Source organism: Lolium perenne, chromosome 7 (assembly GCF_019359855.2).
Source record: "Lolium perenne isolate Kyuss_39 chromosome 7, Kyuss_2.0, whole genome shotgun sequence".
In the NCBI taxonomy this organism is placed as follows: Eukaryota; Viridiplantae; Streptophyta; class Magnoliopsida; order Poales; family Poaceae; genus Lolium; species Lolium perenne.
This window is the reverse complement of record NC_067250.2, coordinates 319,783,545-319,792,006: the sequence shown is the minus strand read 5'-3', so window position 1 is coordinate 319,792,006 and position 8,462 is coordinate 319,783,545.

Here is an 8,462-nt window from a genome sequence, read left to right as displayed (position 1 = left end):
CACGCCCTTGCACCAGCATCGGACGTGCGTGCCGAGGCTTTGCGGGCCGTCGCTCGAGGGACCAGGGCCAGCCGCAGTTCTGGGAGCCTCCTGGCTCTACTGTGTTGCCCGTCGTTGCTCGCCGGTGGGTTTCTGACCGCAACACATTCTGGCACGCCCGGTGGGACGGTCTTCGACATCAACTGCATCGCCATCTACATCTGAGATGGCGGAAGGTACTCCAGTCACGTACGAAGATCTGACTGAGGAGCTCAAGAAGAAGTATGACGAGGTCAAAGCTATCCTCGAAGCCGACCTCATCGGCTCTTTCCAGAAGACCCGCTCACACGGCATTAGGTGGAAAGGGTTCTCACCTGAAGGCGCGCTCGATGGAGTGGACCTGTCTACCCCTTCAGATGAACGTACCAGGTCTCTGCGTCAGGAGATTAATTTCATGGTAGCTCATTCGCTGCACCGCCATTCTGAGAGCCTGGTGAACACTTTGGAGCGTGTCGCCCTTCGGGTGATCCAGGAAATCATGAGGCATCAGTACTCTCCGTCAGGACCTGCTCTAGGGACTCACCAAGGAGAGATACCACTCCAGTCCCGACCACCGCTGCCGTTCGCGTTGGCAGCACCAGAAGTGCCGAGTTCACCGGCATTCGTCGTCTAACAAGATCGGTGGTGACCCTAGTGATTACCAGTTCTTGTATGAGGCGCCTAAGGAGATCCCTCACGGGTACACGTGCACATACGTGCTGACTGCAAAGAATCGGGCACTCACGAACCGATCGCAACAAAGAGGATTTCTGCAACAGCAGGAGGAGCTTCTGGATCAGATCTAGAAAAGCAGACGTGGCTAGCTAAGTATGCCACTCCGACGAACCCCCAGAGCTCAACTCCTGCAGCTAGCTCAGAGCTTGAGAAGCAAGCGTGGCTGGCTAAGTATGCCACTCCAGCGAATTTTCAGAGCTCGACTCCTGCAGCCAGCACCGCGGATCAGATCAGTACAATCTTGAGAGACCAGTTCGGCATGGTGCCGAAAAGGAGGGCAATCGGCTATTTCAAGCCGTACCCCAACGAGTACGATTTGATCCCACTACCACCCAAATATCGGCTCCCTGAATTCTCCAAGTTTAGTGGGTCAGATGGCTCCAGTTCAATCGAACATGTGAGCCGATATTTGGCGCAGCTGGGCACGATCTCAGCATCAGATGAACTACATGTGAGGTTCTTCGCACAGTCCCTCACAGGATCGGCTTTCGGGTGGTACACATCGCTGCCACCAGACTCAATCCGGACTTGGAAGCAGTTGGAAGAACAGTTCCACATGCAGTACCACTCAGAGGCTTCCGAGGCTGGCATTGCCGATCTAGCACAAGTACGACAGAAGCGCGGAGAAACAGTGTCAGAATACATCCAGCGCTTCAGGACCGTTAGGAACCGATGCTATTCGGCTCGTTTGTCTGAAAAAGAAGCAGTCGAGTTGGCGGTGGTGGGTCTCGCATCACCGATCAAGGATATGGCTTCCCAAGCAGACTACCCTTCACTGGCGCACATGGTGCAGAAGATGTCATTATATGAACAGCGCCACCCAGAGTTGTACCAGGATAAATTCAAGCGTGCGGTGGTCCTGGTTGAGGCAGATGAAGATGAAGGCTCTGCGGGGGATCAAGAGGTAGCAGTGGCTGAATGGACTCGGGGGGCAAGCCCCGTGTCCTGCAAATGGGTTAAGCCACAAGGTCCTCCAAGAGGGTTTGACTTCGACGTGACCAAAGCTGAGCAAATTTTCGACCTCTTACTTAAAGAGAAGCAGCTAAAGGTACCCGAAGGCCACAAAATCCCCACGGCACAGGAGCTGAACGGAAAGCCATACTGCAAGTGGCATAACACGTTCACCCATACCACCGACGACTGCAGGGTGTGGCGTCAGCAGATCCAAATGGCGATAGAACAAGGGCGTCTAATTTTCAGCCAGTACGCCATGAAAGTCGACACACACCCTTTCCCCGCCGTTAACATGGTGGAGTGCACTTACCCTGGGAGGTGCCAGCCAGGTTTCTCGTTCAGCATCAACATGGTAGGACCTGGGCACCACTCTGGTAAGGACAGAGACGAGGGCAGCCGCTCTCATAACAAGGACAAAGAGGAAGCCGTCCCACGCGATCGGCTCCGGCACGATGGCAAGCGCTACATCACAGAGGGAGAAGTGAAGAATGTGCGATATCAGCGACCTCTCTCTGATCACCTCCTCAACAAATACGTGAGTCAATACGACCAACGCCGACGATACGATGACGATGACGAAAGAGATCGTCTGGCTAGCAGGGACGCCAGGAGACATCGTCGACATGATCGCGACGAGGAGAGATATGAGCGCCACGCCAAGGAAAAGTCAAGAGAGCAAGACGACGTGGATAGGCACTGGGACTGTCCCTTCTTCAGACACTGCTGGGATTCAGGAATGAGCCGATTGCCCAGAATGTAGACAGAAGAAGAAGGGTGCAGGAGACGTGTCAGTGTTCAAACGTCTAGGACCTCTCCCATCTCGGAACAAGCAAGCTGAGTCCTCTCGGGTGGAAGATCTCGAGGAGTTAGAATACGACGATGAAGAAGAAGAAGATAAGTACCACCGGCCAAGGTGGTGCCCTGATGGACTCAGCCGTTCCCAAAAGCGTAGGGTTCAGCGACTACGTGGTTTGGAGGAAGCCGAAAGGTTATGCCTGCACACGTTAAGGAAGGCGCGGCCTGATCTGGCCGCGAAAATTCAGCGAACTCTGGACGAAGAAGGTCGACCACAAAAGAAAGAGTGGCGCCCCAAACAAAGAAAAGCCGATGATGAGACATCGGCTGGCATAAACATGGTGTTCATCCTTCCAGCGGAGTTTTGTGCTCCAGGATTAGACGAAGCACCTGTGGCACAACTTGACTGCGGCCCACGGCCAGTTATCTTTGAGAAGCCACGAGAAAGGAGCTACAGACACCTGAAGGCCCTGTACTTACGAGGTTATATCAATGGGCAGCCTGTCAACAAGATGCTGGTGGACACCGGAGCGGCAGTCAACATTATGCCATACTCCATGCTACGTCGGTTGGGACGCTCTAGCTCGGATCTGATCAAGACCAACGTTACACTGAGCGATTTCAACGGCCAAGCATCTGAAGCACAAGGTGTTCTGAACGTGGATCTGGCCGTAGGAAGAAAAACCATCCCTACGACGTTCTTTATTGTCGATAGTAAGAGCACCTATGCTGTCCTGCTAGGGAGAGATTGGATCCACGCCAACTGTTGCATTCCATCCACGATGCACCAATGTTTAATACAGTGGGATGGAGATGAAGTAGAGGTCGTCCACGCAGATGACTCAGCCGAGATTTCAACGGCTGGCATGAACGTTTGGGAGACGGCAGGCCAAGAGCCACTCTCAGGCCTCACTTTGGACGACTGCGAGCGCATCGACGTGACAAAAATCGGGGTGAGGCTGGTCTTATCCACCGGCCTGACCGGGTAACAAGAGCAAAATCTATGGACGTACGTGGCAAGGCCGATCCTTGTGATCGGCCCCAAAAAATAAAAAGGGATAATCTTGTCTCAAGCATGTCACGTAGTTATAGTAAAGCAAGACCAAGATGTAAACCTTCATTGAGCAATACAATCAAAATGGGGGCCGATTCCAGCGATCGGCCCATATTATCCTTACCATACGTTTTCCCTGTATTCAGTGTCGATCTCACAGGTGACGGAAAAAAAGCTAGGGTATGGGTTTACATCGGCTGATGAGCTAGAAGAAGTCGACATTGGTCCTGGGGATAAGCCACGACCAACTTTTATCAGCAAGAAGTTAGATCCACATCTCAGGAGCCAGATGATAGCTCTGTTAAAAGAATACCCAGATTGCTTTGCATGGGATTACACAGAGATGCCTGGGTTAGACAGGAGCATCATTGAGCATCGGCTCCCTCTTAAGAAAGGATTTCGGCCATTCCAACAACGAGCACGTCAGATGAAGGCCGAAATTCTGGAAGAGGTCAAGAAAGAGATCGAGAAGATGTTGGCCGCCGGGTTCATCAGGCCATGCAGGTATGCTGAATGGATCTCCAGTATCGTACCTGTAGAGAAGAAGGACGGCCGATGGTGTGTAGCCATAGATTTCCGAGATCTCAACAGAGCCACTCCAAAGGATGAATATCCAATGCCTGTGGCAGAAACGTTGATCAATGCAGCTGCGGGCCACAAGGTGTTGAGCTTCATGGATGGCAATGCCGGCTATAACCAAATCTTCATGGCTCCAGAAGACATACACAAGACTGCATTCAGAGTACCAGGGTCAGTGGGCTTGTTTGAATATGTAGTCATGACCTTTGGGTTGAAGAATGCTGGAGCAACGTACCAAAGAGCCATGAATTATATTTTTCATGATCTGATCGGCAAGTTGGTGGAAATCTACATCGATGACGTGGTGGTCAAGTCGGTCTCCATGGAGGGACACTTAGATGATTTGCGACGCATCCTAGACCGAACTCGGAAATTCGGACTGAGAATGAATCCAAAGAAGAAGTGTGCCTTTGGTGTGACGGCCGGTCAGTTCCTAGGTTTTCTGGTTCATGAACGAGGAATTGAGATCGGCCTGAAAAGTCAAGAGGCAGTACGTACCATGCAGCCGCCTACCACGAAGAAGGAGCTCCAACGTCTTATCGGCAAGATCAACTTCGTCCGGCGATTCATCTCTAACCTGTCAGGACGAATTGAGCCGTTCATGGCGTTAGTGAAGATTAAATCTGATGACGAGTTTCACTGGGGGGCAGAACAACAGCAGGCGTTTGACGAGATTAAGCGGTATCTAACAACGCCGCCTGTGCTAGTACCACCCCAACAAGACAGGCCGTTCTATATCTACTTATCAGTAGCTGACACGTCCATCGCTTCGGTGGTGGTGCAACTCTATGAGGGTGTTGAAAAGGTCGTTTTCTACCTCAGCAGAAGGATGTTGGATGCAGAGACAAGGTATCCTGAGATCGAGAAGCTATGCCTCTGCCTGTTCTTCACCTGCACCAAGCTTCATCATATCCTTTTGACGGCAGAGATCATCGTCATATGCAAGTCAGACGTTGTCAAACACATGCTGTCGGCTCCTGTTTTGAAAGGCCGACTTGGTAAGTGGATGTTTGCGTTGTCGAAGTTCGATCTTCGGTACCAGCCTGCGAAAGCAGTCAAGAGACAAGCGTTGGCCGATCTTATAGCTGAACGGATTAATACTAATATAGCAGCACTATCTATACGTGCATGGGCTATGTTCTTCGATGGATCGGCTTGTGATGATGGTTGTGGCATCGGCATTCTGCTCGTGTCGCCTCGGGGAGCAACATATTCCTTCGCCATCAGGCTATCTACCCCTTGCACCAACAACGTCGCTGAGTATGAGGCAGTGCGCAAGGGAATGGAGTTGCTTTTGGAATCCGGGGCAGAGGCGGTGGAGCTTTTTGGAGACTCGAAGTTGGTGATCTCCCAGCTCACGGACGAATACAAGTGCGAGAGCGAGTCACTCTTCCCATATTGGATGGAATGTCGTGAGCTGATGACACATTTTCGGTACATCAATTTCAATTGGGTCCCAAGGTCTCAGAATACCGACGCCAATGATCTCGCACAGATGGCGTCAGGATACAAGGACATACCAGACGGGTCAGAGGTTCAGGTGCAGTTCCTGGAACAGGATGACTGGAGAGCTGATATCTTCAATTACTTGAAGGATTCGGCTCGGGGGGCACCTAAACGGATAAGATACAAGGCCATGAAATATGTCCTTATAGGAGATGACATGTTCTACAGGACGTTGGAAGGGTTACTACTCAAATGCCTGGGACCAACTGAGTCTAATCGGCTCCTACATGAGGTGCATGAAGGCGCCTGTGGAACTCACCAATCGGCTCATAAGATGAAGTGGCTGATTAGGCGATCAGGGTTTTATTGGCCCACCATGCTTGAGGACTGCTTCAAGTACTACAAGGGATGCCAAGCGTGTCAGATGTTCGGGAAGATTCAGATGGTACCCGCATCAACGATGAACCCCATCATCAAGCCTTGGCCATTTCGAGGTTGGGGCATGGATATGATCGGCAAAATCCATCCTGCGTCGAGCAAAGGCCACGAGTGGATTCTGACCATTACAGATTACTTCACCAAATGGGTGGAGGCCGTTCCTATGAAGAAGGTAAAGTCGGAAGATGTTATCACATTTGTCAAAGAACACGTCATTCATAGGTTCGGGATTCCCCAAACCATCACGACTGATGGAGGTTCGGTCTTTATTTCTAAAGAATTCAGAAAGTTCTGCGATGACATGGGGATTAAGCTGATCCGATCATCTCCATACTATGCTCAAGCCAACGGGCAAGCTGAAGCGTCCAATCAAAGCCTGATCAAGCTGATTAAGAGGAAGATTGACGAGAACCCTAGGGTGTGGCATGAGACATTGTCAGAAGCTTTGTGGGCCTATCGCATGTCATGCCATGGAGCTATAAAGACTTCGCCATACCAGCTTGTCTATGGGCAGGAAGCCGTATTACCTTGGGAAATTACGGCTGGATCGAGACGTGTCACGTTTCAGAATGACCTGACAGCTGAAGAATATGCAGCCCTGATGAGTGACACTATTGAGGATGCAACGGAACTTAGACTTTGGTCACTTGAGAAAATTAAAGAGAACAAAGCCAGGGTAGCTCGTGCATACAATAAGAAGGTGAGACCAAAGGAGTTTCAAGTTGGTGATCTAGTATGGGAAGCCGTGTTGCCACTAGGAACCAAGGATAAAGCGTATGGCAAATGGTCTCCTAATTGGCACCGTCCTTACAAAGTCGTCCAGGTTTTGAAGGGTAATGCATACATGCTGGAGCAGCTGGACGGCGCTAAGTTCCCAACAGCTGTCAATGGTCAACATCTCAAGAAATATTTCCCAAGCATGTGGGATGACGAACAGTGAAATATGGGGGCCGATTCATGAAATCGGCCAGTAAAAAAAAAATTTATACAAATCACAGCTGATGCGCAGACATCGACTTAAGAAATAAGTATACTAGTACAGCCGATGCACGGACATCGACTTCAGAATAATAATAAAAGCCGATGCATTGCCATCGACTCTAGAGGAACAAGCTCAATTGAGCAGGTTGACAGATCGGTTTCAGGCCAGAGATCATGACATCTGAGATGAATCTCCCAGTGGATTTGCTGAGGAGTGGAATCTGCGCGTTTGAGGTTGGAGGATGGTTTGGACATGGACTGGATCTGTTTGACCGTGTGAATAGGCAACTGTTTGGCCTCAAATCGTGTTTATAGTGCAAGCCAATGCCCTGCCATCGGCTCTTTGTGCAGCGACTTCGTTTGACAATCGGCAAAATTGACAAGAAAGCAAAATTAATAAGGGAATATTTTCTTCATTAATAATAGGATTTCTTACAAAGAAAGAGCCGATTGCTCAAGAGAGGAAGAACAAAAGAAAGGTCTATTGACCAATCTGCTACTACTACTACTACTACTACTAGGCCTGTACTAGTAGATCCTAGTCTACGGGTCGTCGCTGGCCTCGTCGCTGTCATCGGAGCTCTCGTCGGCGCTGCTGCCGGCGGGCTCCTCGTCGCTGCTCCAGTGGCCCTCATTGGGGGCCTCCTCATCTTCATCATCATCGCCGTCGTCGTCATCGTCGTCGGACCCGGCGCGGAAGCGCTTCGCCGGCGGGTAATCCTCGAGGGAGTCGTCGTCGTCGTCTTCCTCCTCCTCTTCCTCGGAGGAGGAGTAATCGTCCCAGGAGAACGAGTCGTCCTCGCTCTCCGATTCCAGTTCCCCATCAGCGAGGAACTGGAGGTCTTCATCTCCGCTGGTCAAGGACTTGTCGTCCTCGGACCAGACGGAGGAGGCGTGGTCCTCCTGGTCCCACTCCTCTGGGGCGCGCTCGTCGTGCGCCGCCATCAGAGCCGCCATCGGATCCCACTCTGGCGTGGGTTCGCGGGAGGAGGAGGAGGACGAGAAGGACTGGGAGGAGAGATCCGACGAGGCGGAGGAGGAAGAGGAGGAAGACATTGCTCTGAGATTGGGGTTTCTTGGTGCCGATGGCCAGAACAGAGCAAGGGGATGAAGTGGCGAACTGTTTAGAGCGGTTAAATAAAAGGGGGATATAGTGGAGATTCAATGCCACAGCAGTTTCCGAGGAAGTGGTGCCCAAAGAAAAATAAAATTTGCCAGGTCACGCGGAGAAGTTGAGAAGACAAGGCATCATGATGAAGGGTACTGCGATGGTTCTGCTCTGCCACGACATGACCCGACGAAGGAAAAGCAGAGTGATTTTGGAATTATCATTTCCAAAATCAGGGGGGCATGTGTTATCACCAGAATTTGACCGGATCAGAGGTGGGCCGCGATTAAGATGGGCTTGAAGAATATACACGGAAGATATACATGAATCGGCCTTGTATACAAAGTTTGGGCT